The sequence below is a fragment of the Thalassophryne amazonica genome, chromosome 10 (assembly GCF_902500255.1).
Source record: "Thalassophryne amazonica chromosome 10, fThaAma1.1, whole genome shotgun sequence".
In the NCBI taxonomy this organism is placed as follows: domain Eukaryota; kingdom Metazoa; phylum Chordata; class Actinopteri; order Batrachoidiformes; family Batrachoididae; genus Thalassophryne; species Thalassophryne amazonica.
Window position 1 is genome coordinate 75,818,920 of NC_047112.1, and position 20,118 is coordinate 75,839,037.

At 41.5% G+C, this 20,118-nt stretch overlaps 1 protein-coding gene across 1 annotated transcript in view; it reads left to right on the forward strand.

The window, feature by feature from the left end:
- Window positions 1–20,118, forward strand: part of ncanb (neurocan b) — a 377,055-nt gene that overhangs the window by 277,592 nt on the left and 79,345 nt on the right. The gene's annotated exons all lie outside the window — the stretch shown is intronic.

Below are 20,118 nucleotides of genomic sequence, written 5' to 3' on the forward strand. Positions count from 1 at the left end.
GAAGGTGAAAAGGAGCACAACCAAATCCTGAGAGGCCTCTGAGGAGCTGGTAAAGGTGAATGAGACAACTAGAAGAGAAGAATGTGTACAGAAAAGGAACAGATTGGGGGGGTGGAGACAGATAATGAGAATGTTGAGAGTAGAAGCAGTGGAAAAAGGTAGGATGAGGATATGAATGAAACCAAGGAAACAGAGGAGGAGGACAATGGCCTCTGGAATAATGTATCGCCATTATATAGATGCACCTGCATCCACCTGGTTTTGTCTCTCATTAGGGGAATTCCTCAACGACATGGGAGCAGCAAAGCAAGCTGTTGACCAGTGTTGCCAGATCTGCCTGTTGTAAGGAATATCAAGTTTCTTCCATTTGCCAAGTTGCTCATAAATGTTAGTAATTGCAGGTTGGTTTTGAAATGCAGTTACTTATTTGGGAATGTTTCCTATGTCACCGTATTATTCTTCAAAGTCCATCTGTTGCCAAGTAATAGTCAAACGTTTGGACATGTGTGTCCAAATGTTTGACTGGTAGTGTATCCACATCGAACATTTCATTAACAGCATTGTTGTTGTTGTTACTGGGGTCATGTCATGTCACAGAACAAATTCCACACCACACACTCCTTGCCTCCTTCTTCCCTACATGCAGACTTGAAAATAATGATGGCAGGGCCAGGGACAAAATGGGCCAAATGCTGCAACGGTGGCAGAAAGAGAGCAAGTTTAACAAATGGATCTGCCCTCAAGTGAGGAAATTCAAAAGTCTGGTGCAGTGCAATGCATGTGAACCTGCACTCAATGCAGACTGGGTCAAACAAAAGCACAAATAGGCTGTTTACACGTGCTAAGCAGTAAGCTTAATGCACCATTATTAAACCTTGATCACCCATATTTTTATGCAATTTCTGCCTAAACGATATACTCAAAAGTAAAGCCTTGTTGGTCGTCATCATATGTTACAGGAAAGCATGTTCCATAACTTTTTTCCATCTAACCTATGTTCTAAACACTTTACAGTGATGTCTTGCATGTTTTTCCTCAGCCATGGACAGTACCCATTTAAAGCTGGGTGGCAGGTCAGCTCCTCAGAGCAGAGTAGATCATGGAAAAATCATGCATTTGGTGGTACAATCACCAAATGTGGCATAATGATTCTCATGATATCGCTCAGCATAGCTGGTCGATTGTCCACTGGAAAGTTCAAGATGGTGGCCATTTTCCAAGATGGTCACCATAATGACCTATCAAAAATCTGTTTTGCATATAAATGCTCCTATTTGAGCTGTTAAAATTATACTGATGTCAAATTCCATTTAGTTATATTATAATTTATTTGCTATTTACAGTATTTATTAGGTTTGACTTTGCTTATGTGGCAAATTAAAGTGAGATTTATTACATGTAGTATTAATGGCTTCCACCCAGCACATGTTTTAAACTACTGCATGTAGGCCTATTAAAAGGTGTTATATGTTGAATATGTTGTGTTGTAATTTTTAATCTCTCTAGGCAACATGAACAAGTGGCAATTTATGACACCGTCATGTTGTTGTTCGAATGTGGAAAATTCAACATGCCTGAAAAAATGTAAAATTTGACAAGATCAGACAAATCAAATAAGTAATGACTTTTTGTGAAGGGGGAAACATTTTATGGCCGATTTGGCAGCCATTGAGAAATTTGTTGCCATCTTGGATTTCACTAATGCTGGAAAACAGATCCATTGTGATGGGAGCATTTCAATACAAAAAGTAATTTAGTTGGTCATGTTGGAAAATGGCAACCAGATTTGTTAAGTAGTGTCTTGGGAATCATCAAGCCAAATTTGGTGCTTGTACCAGCATTTGCATGATTTTTCTGTCAAATTGATGTTATCTGCTCCATTATTGTCCACTGAGCTACAGAAATACTTGTAAAACTCCAGAGAAAATGTGTTGGCCTCAAGCTTAGACATTCTCGGGGTTTAAATTGTTGACTAAAAATGCTAGTAGGTTTTAGCAAATTGACTTGATTACACGTTGAACATTTTTCAACATAATTTCTTCAGGAAGACAGCAGACAAGATCTTTCTGTTAAATTTTGTGATATGGCTAAATATGTAAACAGTAATTGCAGATAGATATTATATCACTGCACAAACTCAAAAAAAATTATGGTGCTTGGCACCATTGGTGTCCTTAGTTTGGCACAAAATTGGCACCATGCTCCTTTTTGTGCCAAAACTCAGCTTCACAAAAAACACACTGAAAATGAGTAAACATGACTTATAGGGCCCCTTCACACATAGTGCGAATTTAGTTGTTTTCTGCATAAAGTGTGCATGAGGCAGGAATTTTGTGAAAAACGTATAAAATCACACCTACCTCTAACGCCTTGTACATCTGTTGCTACAACTATTTGCGCACACCAACAGCTGAAAGACAGAGTGTGCGCTGTGAGAGCCCATCGATCCCTCACGCGGCAGGTGTCGGCCAAATTCCAGCTGATACACATGAACATCTAACACCGCTTGCTTGACGCTTAGATGCTTGATGCTAGAGTGTTGGTTCCCCCCACAACACATGTCCATACGTGGAGTTGGCCCCCCAGGCAAGATGCCTCTCTTCTGACCACAGAGTGCCACCTTGGTCTGTGTGCTAAATGGACGGGAGTGTGGCAGCTGTTGACAACTGTGATCCTGGACATCAGAGCTGCAGAACATGTACCATGTTTTGAAAGATGCGCACGTGTGTGCTTGCTGTCCTCACATTGAAACAGAAAAATGCTTTTGCGATGGGCTGGAGAGCGCACACATTGACAGGCTGTTTCAGCTGGACCGGACCATCAGTTCATGTGGACATGCAGCAGATGATTTGAAAATCACATCTGTCTGACAGGACCATATGACAGGCCATCAGTACGACAAATACGTCACTTTCAGTCATGTATCAGCAGAAACCGTACCAAATGTTGTTTGGTCCAGCCCAGTCTCACATTTTTTTTTCTCCCATCACAAAATGAGTCAAATTTTCGTGACAGGTTTTTTTAATCCTACGCCTTCCCCCAACCCTAACCTTAACCATAACCTAACCCTACTCCTTCCCCCAACCCTAACCATAACCACCCCGACCCCCCCTCCACACACACACACACACACACACACACACACTTTTAATTTCGTGCAGCCATCACGGAATGAATTAGAATGAATTCGTGCTGCCGTGATGAAAATGAGGCGCTTTTCGTCACAGTATCAGGAACTAATAGATTAATGTATATGTCATGCTGCTGAATCACGACTTGCCGTGGTTGTTTGGTCAGTTATCACAGTGCTTTTTTATTTTTTTTTATTGTAGCACAGTGGTAAATTTTCTGTTTGGTAATCAGAGCATGCGTGTTCAAATCCTGTGAGTGGCATTTTTTTTCTTTTTATTTAACCAGGGTTATTTAACTGTGGCATTCTGTATTGTGTCCCTTTTTATGTATTATTTATATCAACCCAGTGATATTCCCTAATTATACAGCTGGTTTTTATTTTATTTTCCTCCACTTCAGAAAGACACCGTTGTGTGTACGAACCGTCGCACCGGGATCATGCATGCCTTCCTTTTGGCGCAATGTTTCGTGGTCGGCTCATACGAGCTGTTTCGCCATGAGTCGCACTGAGTTGTACATATTCGCACTATGTGTGAAGGGGTCCTTAAATGTGTACCAACTGACAGAATTGTCTTTAATTTCTGTTTGAGAAACACAAGAGATTTCTGTCATTTGGACACATTATGATCATGTGCAACCAACGTACACATATTTAATCTATGTAAACCCAGCAGACATTATCCAGTGCATAAAAAAGCTGCAAATTAAAAACTTTTCCCAAAATTGCAATAACTTATAAAAACACTGCACACAAGACACTGTCAGCTCATAAATTCACACAAAACTGTGCCAAACCTGCATATTTCCATCCCTGTTTACGACTGTTTACATGTTTATTTATTATTTATTTATTTATTTATTTGAATAGGGACAATGCACATTAATGAACATCAGTATAAAAACAAATGTAAATATGCCGGATTATAGCTACAAAGCTAGTTTTCATCCGTAGTCCCTAGGCAGGCAAATACATAAGAAAGAAAATATAATATACAAAATAAACAACACAAGGGAATGTTAAAAGTCTAGTGGTCACATGACTGGTTTGTTTTCAGCCATAGTTTGAGCTGAGCTCTAAACCTGATCAATATAGGGCTCTCCCGTATGTGTAGAGGAAGACTGTTCCAGATGTTAGTGGCCCTCACAGAGAGAGTGTTCTGTCCAAAAGTTGTTCTCCTGTGGGGGACCTCACAGTCTCCTCTGGAGGAGGCCCTGGTTCTCAGGCCACTTGAAATCTTAGGTTTAAACAAGGTAGACACTGGAGGTGGGGCTAGTCCATGTAGCACTTTATAAATGAAGCATACATACTTAAAATTTATAAAATTTTCAAAATTGAAAAGATTGTACTTGTTTAAAATATTACAGACATGAAAAGAATTAGGTTTTCGGTCAAAAACTTTAAGAGATTTTTTGTACAGAGATTCAATTAATTTCAAATTGGTAACTGTGGTGAGAGACCAACGTGATGCAATATTCAATATGAGATAAAATCACTGAATGGAGAAACATTCTGGCAGCACCAAGTGTTAGAAAAGACCTGATTTGTTTAAAATTTTTAAGGTTAAATTTGACAGTATTGGCAAGTTTTTTAATATGATTTTTGAAGGACAAAGTGGAATCAAGTATCACGCCGAGGTACTTGAATTCTGTGACAAGTTATAATTCTTCTCCTCTGAAGAATACTCCGGAACTTTTTATTTCTTTTGATTGCTTTGAGAACATCAAACAGACCGTTTTTTTGGAACTGAGAAGCAAACATGATTTCAAAAGCCAGTCATTTACTTGCTCCATGGCTGAGGTCAGAATAGAAGCTGCCTCTGTAACGCTCCTTGCATTACAGCATCATCTGCATACATTTGGAAATTCACGTTATTACATATTTTGGGAAGATCATTTATATACAGGGAGAATAACAGGGGACCAAGTATTGATCCTTGCGGCACACCAACAGAGACATCCAAGACCGATGATTTTACACTGTCAATTTGTACACATTGTTTTCTTGAGGATAAGTATGATTTAAGCCACTGAATTGCCTCTGGTGAAAAATTGAAGTCTGTTAATTTTGTTAGAAGAATTTCATGGTTAACAGTGTCAAAAGCCTTTTTAAGGTCAAGGAACACTGCACCAACACAAGGATATATATCCAGTTTACTTTTCACCTTTTCTATAAAGAAGCTGTTTGCTGATTCAGTGGAGTGGTTTGCTCTGAACCCAAATTGCATAGCATGTAGATTAAAGGGACTATAAGTTAAATGTTCATTTATAATATTTGCTACCCATCTCTCAACAACCTTGGAAATGACTGGAAGTATACAGATTGGTCGATAATTGGATATATTTGAACTGTCACCAGATTTAAAAATTGGGGTGACTGTGGCCAGTTTCCAGGACGATGGGACAACTCTCTGTTTAAGTGATAAATTAACCATGTGTGTTATTGGTGCAACAAGGGACTCTTTGCATAATTTTAGGAGATGAGTGTCTAGTCCATGAAAGTATTTAGCCTTCGAATTTTTTAGTGAACCAATAATTTTGGACACTTCCAGCCCTGTTATTTCACGTAAATTAAAAACAGGCTGTGTGAGATCAATAGACCTTGGTTTGAGATCAGGAGATGGAAATAATTCACTTATTTCCCTCACAGAATTGAGGAAATAATTGTTAAATTCATTTGTCAATAGATCTGGATCAGTCACAGCAATATTGTTCATTTTTAGCTCAATTTCTTGTTTTGCTTTTTTATCCTTCCCCGTTAATTTATTTAAACGTTGCCAGATCTTTTTGGAATTTCCATTTGCTTCAGAAATGATATTCATGAAAAAAATTGCTTTAACCTTTCACATAATTTGAGTAACCTTATTTCTTAGTGAGATAAATTTATTCCTGTCTGTGATGAGATGGGATTTGATATATTTTTTTAGTTGCTTATCTCTGTCTCTCATCCATTTCTTACATTCATCATTTATCCATGGTAATAGATTTCTCTTTCTTTTGTTGTGGCTTCCCTTTTTGGTAAAATTTAACATTACTTCGTTAATTTTCTTGTGAAATAGGCAGCTGCTATTTTCAACATCTTTACTTGGAGTGATTTCGTTCCAATCACAACTTTGCAGAGCTGCCACAAGATTTGGTAGTAATTTTTGGGGAATTATTGTTTTAGGTAAGACTTTTACATTTGGCCTATACGAATCATCAAAACATTTTTTTGTAAGTTTTCTTGAGAAGAAGATGGCATTATGGTCAGACAACCCAGTCACGTAATTAAACGTTTTGATAATTCTTCCAGGTTTATTTACAAAAAGCAAGTCTATCAAAGTTTTGGAATGTGAAGTTATTCGAGTAGGTTGTTCTATTAACTGTTTAAAATTAAAATGTTCAATAACTTGTTTCAGGTTCTTTCTAGCTTTCTTATCATTCCAGTTTACATTAAAATCTCCAGTAATTATAATTTCTTTATTTAAATCACAATGATTAAGAAGAAGTTTTAAGTTGTTATAAAAATCCAATTTAGCAGATGGTTTACAATACAAGCAAATTACAATGAAAGACATTGCAGGTGAGAGTGAAATTTCTACACCAACATACTCAAGCTGGATTTCTTCTGGCAAGTTTATCCGTCTACATTTTAGAGTGCTTTTAACATAGAGAAGGACACCTCCACCCCTCCCATGTGCCCTGTCATTCCTATAAACATTATACTCTGGCATAGTTACCACTGAATCTGGAGAGTTTTGTGATAACCAGGTTTCAGAAAGCCCCAAAAAGTCAATGTTGGAGTTGCAGAGCAGATGTTGAAGCTCTTCATTTTTAGATGCCATACTCCGTATATTCAAGTGTCCACCTAACAAGCCTTTTGGTTTGGCTCGCGGATCCCAGATTGTTTTTGCCTGATTAAGTGTATGGAAAATCTTAGATGTCCAATGTTTTTTGAAAAGAGGATTTCTCTCCTTTTTTTGTGGTGGTGGAGGCCCGGTTAGCTGTAGCCCGGATGGTGAAGGCCCGGTTAGCTGTAGCCCAGGTGATGAAGGCCCGGTTAGCTGTAGCCCGGATGGTAAAGGCCCGGTTAGCTGTAGCCCGGATGGTAAAGGCCCGGTTAGCTGTATCCCAGATAGTGAAGGCCCGGTTAGCTGTAGCTCAGGTGGTAGAGGCCCGGTTTGCTGTAGCTCAGGTAATAGAGGCCCGGTTTGCTGTAGCCCAGGTGGTGGAGGACCAATTAGCTGTATCCCAGATGGTATAGGCCTGGTTAGCTGTAGCCCAGATGGTAAAGGCCCGGTTTGCTGTAGCCCAGGTGGTGGAGGACCGAATAGCTGTAGCCCAGGTGGTGGAGGCCCGGTTAACTGTAGCCCAGGTGGTGGAGGACCGGTTAGCTGTAGCCCAGGTGGTAGAGGCCCGGTTTCTGCACCAATGTTCTACATGAATGCTGTTTCTTGTACCAACTTCACATTGCATGATATGTAGTACAGCAGAGTCTCTGCTCTTTTGTTGTTGAATTGATGCAGCAATACAACAGTACATCTCTAAAACCACAGTGACAATAAAACAAGCCCAAAAAGTTCCATTCACACAGTAAAAAGTAGAATCTCTAAAAACACATCTCGTATTTCAGAGGGGACAAACAAACAAAACAGCGGGACTCTACACAGCATTACAAATGATTCAATTTGTATGGAAAACAAATGGTACAAACCTAAAACAAGCATGAAGCTAACCAGAAATATGGAATAAAGATTTACTTACTTGCCTCATGGATCATGTGAGAAAGCCTTTTCTGAGCCATCACTTCCACTGAGATCATCCACTAGTTCATGATACAAAATAAGGTACAGGTCCTCATCTCCTGTATAAAATTTTTCAGAAGTACTCATTTGTATAAATATACAAACATAACATGCCAGGAGAAAACCTTAGGATTGGACAATGGCTACTGAATTGCTAAAATCACGATGTCTGCAGACTGACCAGAGACTGGGGACTCAGAGGCGGACTCATCCATTACCCAGGCCGAAGTCACCGAGCTGGTAAGAAAGCTCCTCGGTGGCAAGGCTCCTGGGGTGGATGAAATCCGTCCTGAGTACCTTAAGTCTCTGGATGTTGTGGGACTGTCTTGGCTGACACGCCTCTGCAACATCACGTGGCGATCGGGGTCAGTGCCTCTGGATTGGCAGACCAGAGTGGTGGTCCCTCTGTTTAAGAAGGGGGACTGGAGGGTGTGGTCAAACTATGGGATCACACTCCTCAGCCTCCCCGGTAAGGTTTCTTCCAGAGTACTGGAAAGGAGAATTTGAGCGATAGTCGAACCTCGGATTCAGGAGGAGCAGTGTGATTTTCGTCCTGGTCGCAGCACACTGGACCAGCTCTACACGCTCCATCGGGTGCTTGAGGGTTCATGGGAGTTTGCCCAACCAGTCCATATGTGTTTTGTGGATCTGGAGAAGGCATTCGACTGTGTCCCTCGGGGCACCCTGTGGGGGGTGCTCCGGGAGTACGGGGTCCGGGGTCCTTTGCTAAGGGCTATCCGGTCCCTGTACGACTGCAGCAGGAGCTTGGTTCACATTGCCGGTAGTCAGTCAAACCTGTTTCCAGTGCATGTTGGCCTCCGCCAGGGCTGCCCTTTGTCACCGGTTCTGTTCATTATTTTTATGGACAGAATTTCTAGGAGCAGCCAGGGTGTAGAGGGGGTCTGGTTTGGGAACCACAGAATCTTGTCTCTGCTGTTTGCGGATGATGTGGTTCTGTTGGCTTCATCAAATCAGGACCTTCAGCATGCACTGGGGTGGTTTGCAGCTGAGTGTGAAGCATCCGGGATGAAAATCAGCACTTCCAAATCCGAGGCCATGGTTCTCGACCGGAAAAAGGTGCTTTGCCCTCTTCATGTCGGTGGAGTGTCCTTGCCTCAAGTGGAGGAGTTTAAGTATCTTGGGGTCTTGTTCACGAGTGAAGGACGGATGGAGTGTGAGATCGATAGACGGATCGGTGCAGCATCTGCAGTGATGCGGTCGCTGTATTGGACCATCGTGGTGAAGAGAGAGCTGAGTAGGGGAGCAAAGTTCTCGATTTACCGATCGATCTACGTTCCGATCCTCACCTATGGTCATGAGATTTAGCTCATGACCGAAAGAACGAGATCGCGAGTACAAGTGGCCGAGATGAGTTTCCTCCGCAAGGTGGCTGGGCGCTCCCTTAGAGATAGGATGAGGAGCTCGGTCACTCGGGAGGAGCTCGGAGTCGAGCCGCTGCTCCTCCACGTCGAAAGGAGTCAGTTGAAGTGGCTTGGGCATCTTTTCTGGATGCCCCCTGGACGCCTCGCTGGAGAGGTGTTCCGGGCACGTCCCATTGGGAAGAGGCCCCGGGGAAGACCCAGGACACGCTGGAGGGACTACATCTCTCGGCTGGCTTGGGAACGCCTTGGGGTTCCCTTGGAGGAGCTGGGGGAGGTGTGTGTAGATCGGGAGGTCTGGGCGGCTTTGCTTGAGCTGCTGCCCCCGCGACCCGACTTCGGATAAAGCGGAAGAATGGATGGATGGATGGAGGGATGGATGGATGGATGGATGGACAATGTCTGCAGTAAACACTGTAATGTTTTGGGGGGGGTTTTCAGACTATAAATTTATTCTAGCTAAAATGTCTACTCATAAATGAAATAATAATAAATTGGTTGCTATTTATTTATTTGCTATTTGTAATTTACTGTCACTTGCCAAGTCCCAGCACGTATTCAGAGAAGTTCAGTACAAACACCACTCGGCGAAACTCAGTAAAAAGCAGGTTTGTTTTTTGGGGGGGGGGGGCAGGGAGGGTTCAAAGTCCCCAGCATACGTATGATGATCTGACTCCAGGCAGAGGAACACTTAATATCTCAGATCTTTTTTGTTTTCTGTACTCAGCAACAACACTGTGTGATGATGTGCATGCCACCACAGCAACTTGGCAGTTCTGAGCCCAGCGGCAGAACAGTATCTCACCAGTGGAGTATATCTGAACTTCTCCTCTCATTCCACGAACACATCACCACAGCCCAACACATCTCCATGTATTTCAAGAAGACAACTCGGTGGGCTTCTGCAAACACAGTTATTGTTTGTGCCAGCATGAAAATTAGAAGGTGAGCTGTGGACCACTGTGGTCACCAGACCCCAACCAAACAGCAGGACACCAGGTCATACTGTCTGAGCTTGTGTCTTCAAAGCACAACATATCTCAGTTATTTTGCATACAAATAAAGACTCACTGCCATCCTTCATTTGTGCACTCTCTGGCTGACACTCCTTAAAGTACATGGTCATCAGTGCTCATTTTGATCTCCAGCAGCAAGAAATATATATTAAAAGCCAAGTGGCCTGTGTGTGCACGCATATGGTTTCGATCATGGAGAAATGTTTATGTACTTTGGGTCAAGGATGAATGCCGCCAAAACAGAACATTGATAGGACTAATATTTTTGGAGCAATTACAGGTATTGCGTAACAACAGTGAACATTGGATGTTGATAATTACATTCTGGACTCGCACACCATTCCAAATCATTACAGAAACTCTGCCTAATTTATTACCACCCTTGAAAAATGTCAGCTACCTATTTCATAAACACTACCCAATCTAGAGCCTGTGGATCCCCACGGACAACACGCTAGTATTTATACATTAATGTTATACCAGGGATTATTATCATGATGTAGAGCCACTGCTGTACATCATGATGTCTGTCAGCCATCACCGCCGGACAACAGAATGGGCCAACTGCACACGCCTACGCAAGATGTTTCTGCAGAGTGGTGGATGTAGTGACATGCACCAGCAGTGCATGATCTGAGTAGAAAAGTAATTGCCTGACATAAAATTCACCAGCTAGACAGGGAGTCAAGCTTTTAAACTATATGGGGGTGACATGAGGAAGTCAGGAGGGGGGGTGGTTGCTATGGTGACACTACACACCATGTGCTGATCAAGGTGCAGAATATCAGGAATGGAAGCAGCAAATATTTTCTATGACATTTTTTGTTAAGTGATCTTACATATTGTGTGTCTTAATTTTATGTAAAACTGGCCAAAGATGTTTTTTATTTTTTATTTATTTATTTAATCCTTTATTTAGACAGGAAAATCTCTTGAGACTCAATGTCTCATTTACAAGAGAGACCTGTTTTGCAAAACAATAACAGTTAACAATATAAAAATGTTACAGTACACGCAATAAAAATTCAGAATACATAAATTAGTAAAATAATTAAAAACAAGTGCACATGCCTATAAATGTATTTTCCAAACTTTTCAATAAAACTTTGAACTCCCCAAGTGTGACCAGACTAGACAACAGGTTTGCTTATTTGCACATAGTTTGAGCCCCAGATGATTCTTTAGTAATTTATCAGGTTTCTAAGGTCCAATGGACCTCAACATTACAAATATCAGCATTCTTTCCATAGTTGCTAGAGGAAGATGTAAAATATACACAACAATTTAAAGGATCATAGGAATTTACACATAGTCACAGTTATTCATTTTCAGTACATGTTTATTCCAATTAAGGGTCATGGTTGGAGCTGGAGCCTAGCCGAGCGGTCATTGAGCAACAGAGAGGGTCCACCGTGGGCAGGCCACCAGTATATCACAGGGCCAGTTGCAGTCATGATTTTACAATCATCTTGGCCTGTTCATACTTTAGTCAACATTAATATGGTTCCAAAATGTCAAGTGCATTCCCTTTAAAAGATGATGAAGAGGTCTGATGAAAATTTGCTTCTGAAAGCTGCAGATACTGAGATTACACTGTATATATGTGAGATCAAAACAAATTGACATTATGCCGGCTGTCGCCCAGCTTGCAAATCTGTTGATCGTCTTCATGAGATATAATTCTATTTTTGATGAAGAACTCAGAAGCACTGAGCTAAAAGCACTGAATAAGTGTTCATCATTTATGTATTTGCTTCATACATATTAATGAAGTTACAGAAAGATATGGCTGCCCTGTCAGTGCCCACACAATCTATCAGAACCCATTTGTATCATGCCAACAAAAATGAATTAACATGCAGGAACTTATGTAAGAATAGGGCAGCATGGTGACTCAGTGGCTAGCAGTGGTTCCTGATAGAGAGGAGGGCCCGGGTTCTAATCCATGGTATGTGTCAACTTTGTGTGGGTTCCCTCTGGGTGTACTGGCTTCCTTCCACTTGCAAAAACATGTAGGTCAGGTGAATTGAAAATTCCCAAAACCTCTGGATGTTTTAGACTATAGAGTGTAAAATTAAGATAGTGGGTTAATTATAGACATTCACTAACCTCAGCAGTGATATTGTTGTCTCTGTAGGTACACATCTTTAGGGTCCTGGTGTTTACTGTCATACCTGTCATGCAGTGAGGTGACGTGGCTCAGAAAGTGGGTGGACACAAAATGCAGATTCTCAGTCAAAGGCGTTTGAGTAATATAAGGACTTTATCTTTCAAGCAGGCAGAGGTTCGGTACACAGCAAACAGCAAACAATCAGTGAGGCAGATGTAACAGGCAAGTGTAAGGTAGTGGCATTGTCAAAAAACAAGCAGGGCTCAGTAGCATGGAGAGACAATGTAACAAGGGCTGAGGCAAAAGCGAGGCCCAAAAAACAAAATGAGGTCAAAACCCAGCTAGGCAAAAAACAAGACTATGTCAAAAAGGCTGAGACGAGGATACAATGATCAACGAACTGGCAGACTGAAACGTGAAACACAAGGCTTAAATACATAGTGGGTAATTGGGGTGTGAAGTGACACAGGTGCAAGGAACATTCGGGAAGGAAGCGTGGAAAGATGAGACAAAGATGAGAAAAGACTGGTGAGTGACAAGAGAGTTCAGTGACAAAAGTGACAGTGACATTACCTAAAACCAACAGTGATAAAAATAAAGACCTAAACAAAGATAAGAAATACCAAAAGCCTAAGAAATAAAGACAAAGAAAACCCCAACGTGAAAAGAACAAAGACCAAGACCAAGTCCAAGTCTCAAACCAGGAAACAAATGAAAGAACCAAAAGGAGACCATACTAGAACGGAACTCATAATGTGGCAAAAGTATAATGAAGAGATAAATGAACCCATGATTAAAGTATAATAAACACGAAATCACAGACCGGGGCCAATCAAAGACTGGGAAAGTGGACAAAGATGGGAAAAACATGTCCAGACAGGGAGCAGACATGACAATACTCTATAGTTGTGAGACTTGGATGCTAAACGGTGACATAAGGTGACAACTAGATGTCTTTGATACTAGGTAGGTCTCTTCTGAGGATCCTTGGGTACCACTGGAATGTCTTCGTGTCAAACAAATGGTTACTTAAGGAGACTTGGATAAGGAGTAAAAGTTACACTGTAAGGGAAGTCAACTATGACATTCTGGCAACGTGGCGAATTCCTGTGGGCATGATCTGGCACTCAGGTTCCACAGTGTTGAGAACCCCATCAACTGACAAAGGCCAAGGGGACGTTCACACTTCAACTGGCTGCAGCAAATGGATGGCTACTTCTGAGAGGCAGGGATGTACCAGCTGTCTGCCTGAGTGGTTGCTATCCAGGACCCAAAACTGTACTGTGGTATGGTCGATATGGCAATGTGCAGTACCATTGCAAGCTCCCAGACCTGACACAACAGAAAATGTGTAGACTTACAGGCTGTTCTACAACATGAGAGCTTATTACTGCTGATGGTATCATCAAGCCAAACAAGTTTTTGTACAGTTACTGCTCAGTTTCAGTCTGTCAATATTGTGGGCAACTTTAAAAAGGTTGTGGATTGTGCAGTGTGCTGACTGCATGAATTCAAATTTTTGAAGATTATGTCAAATATTGAAAAAAAATCTGAAAGTACATATTTATTTATTATTTAATTTAGCTGACATGGTGGCTTTCTCTTAGGAATTCTGGCAACATGGCAGTTGACATAACTGCATGTTGCATGAAACTGTGCCTGACACACCAGTGTCAAATGTCACTGAGGATTTTCCAGAGCGATTGTGCATGCAAAACTCATTTTAAATTATTCACTGAAAAATACTTGGGATGCAGACAGATTTTTTTTTCCCCAGACATTCTCCCATGCAGCCCAAATCGACACTAATCAAACCAGTTTACAGTAAATGAGCTCCTCTTGCCACGCTGACAGAATACAAAATACTTCCAGTGATAGAACCTGGAGCAAAAATATGGGGAGTAAATGCAAATCAGCGGCTGATTATGCACCTTAGTCCCTCCTTAAATATCACCCATTATAAATAATCAAAATAAACGGATCATGTGCTGGTTTATTTTTTCCATTATCCAAAAATAATGAGCCATATGCATGCAGTAAGGGCTCGGGGATGTAACGGGACATGAGAATTATTTTCTAACAAGCCACAGCAATGCCTGAATTATACCAGATCTACATCTCTTGAAGCACAAGATTTAAAACAGCATGAATAAATTTTTAAGGATGCAAACATGGCTAAGGATGAATTCTTAGTGACCCAGTGAATGAAACGGAGTGAGCAAGCAGAGGGAATGGTGCTCATTGAAACCGAACAATGAAGCCATGTTCATTTTCTGCTGGAGCAGCTTGACCTTTAACCTCCCTTAGAAGACTTGTGATTTTAAGTGCTGTTGGGGGGTGGGGGGGGGGTCTTCCTTTCACTGGCTGTCAGACACATTGTCTTCCTTTTAGTCTGGTTTGGTATGATCTCAGAGTTTTGAGGGCAGAGCAATCGATATGGAGGGAGGGAGGGAGGGACAGTGATTGTAAACAGCAGTATACAGTCTATTTCACAAACTTCACACCATCACAGAGCCGCTGTGGGTGCTGATGGGCAAATAGCCCTGAAGACCACCTCAAGAAAGTAGCCATCCATCTGCTGCAGCCAGGACATATGTGGGTGTGCCCTTGGCCTTTTCCACTTTCCAGTTCCTGGTGTCCTCAGCACTGCAGTGGGGTAACATGCTTCTACATGTTTGTAGAACCCTTTTAGAGGAATTACAATAGTTCGGCACATCAGCGCCCTCTGACTCAGATCAGGAAGTTGACAAGCATTTGAGGCTGAGCTAACTTTCCTTATCTGGATCACCTGTTATTTTCACAATGGCCTCACAAACTTTCCAACATTTGTCAAGGTTTGTTTTACAAGAGTGAGTACACCCTAATTCTTTTCTTCACATGTCAATGATTGTTCTTCTGAAAGTGCAACTTTGTACAATTTAAAACCCACAGAAAAGAAATTAAACTTTTACACTTATCATTAGGTGTTTCAACCTGGGTTGATAGATTTGGGTTTATTTTTCAGGAGCGTAGGAATAGCAAAAGGCGCATTGTAAGCAGCAGCACTGACAGCAGTGAGGGATCATAGTGCAGCAAGATAGAAGTACATCTCACTCTCCACCCCTGTTATGTGTGGTGTCCCAGAGTGCAGCACTGTAAAGAAGCACAGAGCCACAGCGGGCAATTTCGCGCTTCTCTTTCAGAACGTTGGACAGCACCTTTTAGCTGATCTCACATCTCCTCTCTTTAGAAAAAAAACAAACAAAAAACGTGTCATTTTTTGTGGGGGGGGATCACATTAAAATCGATTAGAAATCAACCACAGCTGTTTGCATCGCCATCATCCAGACATCATTCCACATCAGCACATGCAGCAAAACACACTCAAGACACTTTACCCAACTTTACCACGCTTGGCCTGTGCCGCTGTCCAAGGTGCTGAAAGAGAAGAGCGAAAACCCCCGCTGAGAGTCTGTGCTGCTTTATAGTGCTGCGCTCTGGCAGTCATCACCACCACTGAGGCCACTCACATCTGATTACATCTCTTCTCTTAACAAAAAAAAAAGTGCATCAGAATATTTGGGAAAGGGGCCTGGTGCATACTATGGAACACACTCTCCCCAATATTCACAGATGGTCTTGCCACTTGTGTGGCATGTGGGTCGAGTGCACTGCGTGCACGCCACACATAGGATTAGAGAGTGAGATGTACGTTTGTCTTGCAGGCTGCACAACATGGCAGGTGTGGAGTGCTTGTGTAGTACGTCTGACGCATAGTGGCCGTGCAATGACTATGCATTTTACCATAATCTCATGGGTCATAGTAGCTGTGCTCCTGCCTTGTGTCAGGGGTGTCTGACAACAGTACGGGCTCCGTATGTGCTGTATGCATGTGTAGAATTTTGAGGAAAGAAATTGAATTTCATCCATTCTGGAATAAGACTGTAACAATAAAAGAAGTGGAAAAAGTGAAGCTGTATGAATGCTTTCCAGATGCACTTTGTCTCCACTCATGCTGTGCTGCCACCTTTGCAGCTGACTGGAAGCAGCAGATTTGCGTGTGTAAATGAAGCCATCAGATTTGTGCTGTTATTTCTGTTTCTGCTGTGCAACGTGTATTTCACCACAAACACTGCTGTGCTGTTTCAGTCTGATTTCAGTTTGAGCTCCAAGTGAGCTGTGAGGTTTAGAAAAAAATAGGATAAAGTCATTCATTCTGCTGATGTTAACGTTATGTCATTTGGAGCATTTGTCTGTGTCTTTGTGTGAACTTGTGAAGACAATTTGGGTTTTAAACCACCATCACTGTGAGGACATTTTGACTAGTCCTCACTACTTCAGACTAAGGTTAGGGTTAGGTGTGTGTGTGTGTGTGTGTGTGTGTGTGTGTGTGTGTGTGTGTGTGTGTGTGTGTGTGTGTGTGTGTGTGTGTGTGTGTGTGTGTGTGTGTGTGTGTGTGTGTGTGTGTGTGTGTGTGTGTGTGTGAGAGAGAGAGAGTTTTACAGCAATAATCTGAACTGTTCAGGAGCTCCAATCCACTGGCTGTCTCTCAGGCCTGTTGCCATGGTGATCTAATCTGAGAGTCAATAACAATAATTGACAATGATGAACTCCTCCTGTGAATGTACTGACAGAGTCAAGAAAACAAGCAGAAGGAGAGAAAAATGCTTGTATTTTATCAGTTTCAACAATTACATTTCAGCTGTACATGTGTGAGCAGCTTTTATATGAGCTGCCTCTGGCTTCTGTGTAAAAAAACATTTGTGTGGACACATGGTGCTGTGCAAAAGTTTCAGGCAGCCTCGAATTTGAACAAAAAATTAGTGTCCCAAAAATTTAGAAACCTGGTCCATTCTGTGTAGAGTTTGCATGTTGTCTCCATGTCTGTGTGTGTTCCCTCTGGGTTTTTCAGCTTCCTCTCACCTCCAAAGAAAAGCAGGTGAATTGGAAACTTGTGACTCTTAACAGGACTAACTGGGTTCGGAAAATGAATGTATGAATTAGCATGTAATTGGAAATTTGAGCTTGACCTTTGACCTTAATTGCTAACTAATCCCAATGTATTTGAGATTAGATTAATTTTATTGACTTATAAAGTTGTTCATTGACTGGCGCCATCTTATCTGGCTGATCTGGTGGAACCTTACGTGCCGGCCCGGGCTTTGCGGTCACAGGATGCGGGACTTCTCTGTGTTCCCAGGGTGAAGAAGAAGTCAGCAGGTCAAAGAGCTTTTTCTCATCGTGCACCTACCCAGTGGAACGGTCTTCCTGCAATCGTGAGGCAGTCCGAGTCTGTGGACATTTTTACGTCAAGACTTAAAACCTACTTTTATTCTCTTTCTTATGAATAGTTTTTATTTTTTATCTGTTTTATTATTTTACTTTTGTTTTTAATTATGTATTTGAATTTTTTGTTCATTTTTTATTAATTATTTATTTTTTCTATTGAATTGTTCTGTGTGAGGCGCCTTGAGATGGCTTTTGTTGTGATTTGCCGCATTATAACGATTAAATTGAACTGAACTCCTGTAAATCAGCAAAATCACTTCTTCCCATCCATAGGTCCAATGTACCTTATTAAAAAAGAAATCAATCAATAAAAAAATCAGAGCAGACAGAGTGCAATTATGGAATAGGACAGATTTTAAATAAATTTCACAAATATAAAAACTAGTATAATTACGCTGTCACTGCTAATGGAGCTTTCCCTGTTAGGGGCTTGCTTGGTTTTGTGTACATTACCATCTTCAGCAGTAAAAGTCAAAATGTTTATATCAAGAATCAAAGCACTCAACAACATGAATTCCAATAATGAAAAAATAAATGCCAATAATAAAAATACTACAATAATGCACAAAAATCATAAAGAGTTGATAATAGGGAAGGTGTGACTTGTGTTCCAGAAAATACAATATCTGTGTACTGTTACATAGTGAACAAGACGAGTAATGTGACATCTGACACTGAACATCAGCACACGGAGATTGATAAAACAGGAGTTGGTGGTTTTCCCTTACAAATACCTGACCTGAGCAATTGTCATGTGCAATACCTTGACATTACATGTGCACCAACTCTGACCACCATGTGCAATAATTGAAATCCTATGGGCTATACTCATACAAATATGTCCAATCTAATTTTCTCTGTGCCTTATCTAGAATATATATTTGTTTTTTGTTTTTTTAAAGACTTTTTACATATCTTCACTTATTTACTTATTTATATACTCACATTTTTCACTTGGTCTGCTAAGTTAGTTATTTATGAGTCATAGGTGATGGCTTTTTTATATCTTTTCTTATTCTCAAACTCAGTTGCAGAGTGGCACCCCTAATGTCATTGTATGTGTACAATGACAGATAACGCTTCTATTCTATTCTATTCTGTAAGTCCCTTTGGCTGCTCCCCCCTCAGGGTCGCCACAGCAGAGGCAGAGAGATCTGCATGTTGAACTGGAACAGGTTTTACGTCAGATACCCTTCCTGATGCAACTCCATGGAGACATGTGGTAGGGGTGGGGTTTGAACCGGGAACCTTCTGCACTGAAACAAAGTGCACTAACCACTTGGCCACCTCATTGCATTCTAATCTATGGTTGCTGAAAAGAGGACTTTTTCTGCTTAGTTACAAAGATGCCAATCAGTCGCATCAACAAAACTGATTTTTTTTTTTTATTGCTTGTTGTTGGCAGTGGGGGGGGGGGGGGGGGGGGGGGTGTTATTGTTGTTTTGTTTTGTTTCGCTATCTAATCACTGAAATACCAAACCATTTTTTACTGAATCGAGAAGTGTCCACGAGCTTCATCTCGTCAGTTTCTTTCCTCCTTCGATATTTATCCAGTGTTCCTTCCGCTCTTGCTTTCCCTTCATTCTTTCCAGGGATAAAATCAACATGAAGTGTATGTGTGAGAGTGTGGGTTTGTTTCTTTGCTTTTCCACCGCTGTAGACTGCTCAGCTTTATGTTTGCTTCCTTTTGTATATTCTCTCTCTTCCTTTCTGCTGTCACTCCTGCATTTCTTACATCTTTGTGTGCCTTTCATCTCTATGCTGCACAGCAGGAGGCTCTGTCACACTGTGTGTGTGTGTGTGTGTGTGTGTGTGTGTGTGTGTGTGTGTGTGTGTGCGTGCGTGCGTGCGTGCGTGCGTGCGTGCGTGCGTGCGTGCGTGCGTGCGTGCATCAGTGTTTCATGATTTCTATGAACCTCGCAGATCTTCACACTCACATTTCTACTTTTCCCATTTCGCCAGTGCTTCGTTTCTGCCTCGGTGGCAGCGCTGATGCACTGTCTGTTTATTCCGCGCACAACTTAGATGCCACTCAGAAGCCCCAATTGTAAAGAACAAAATTACAGCAGGGTGCAACAATTCATGCTCACAAAACTGCTGTCTTAATAATAGAATTATCCAGTCCACACGGCAGAAGATATCACAAACCTCCTTTGTTTCCAAGAGAACAAATAATCTACAAACTGAAAACAAAAAGCTTCTGTTAAATGGATCTTGTAGCTAATTAATCCCGAGGTATCTGCCTGCTGCTTGGTTATCTGTGAAGAATGTGTTTGCTGCTGCGTTAAACTCACACAGAAGGCCAGCTGGGAGCTTTCCCATATTTCATCCATCTTCTCCTTCTGGTGCCTGTCTTGCATCCATATGTTAAAGTCATAAAGTGCGTGGCATCAGGGAGCGAGCTGGAGTGAAGTCCTCCAATGTATGTGCAT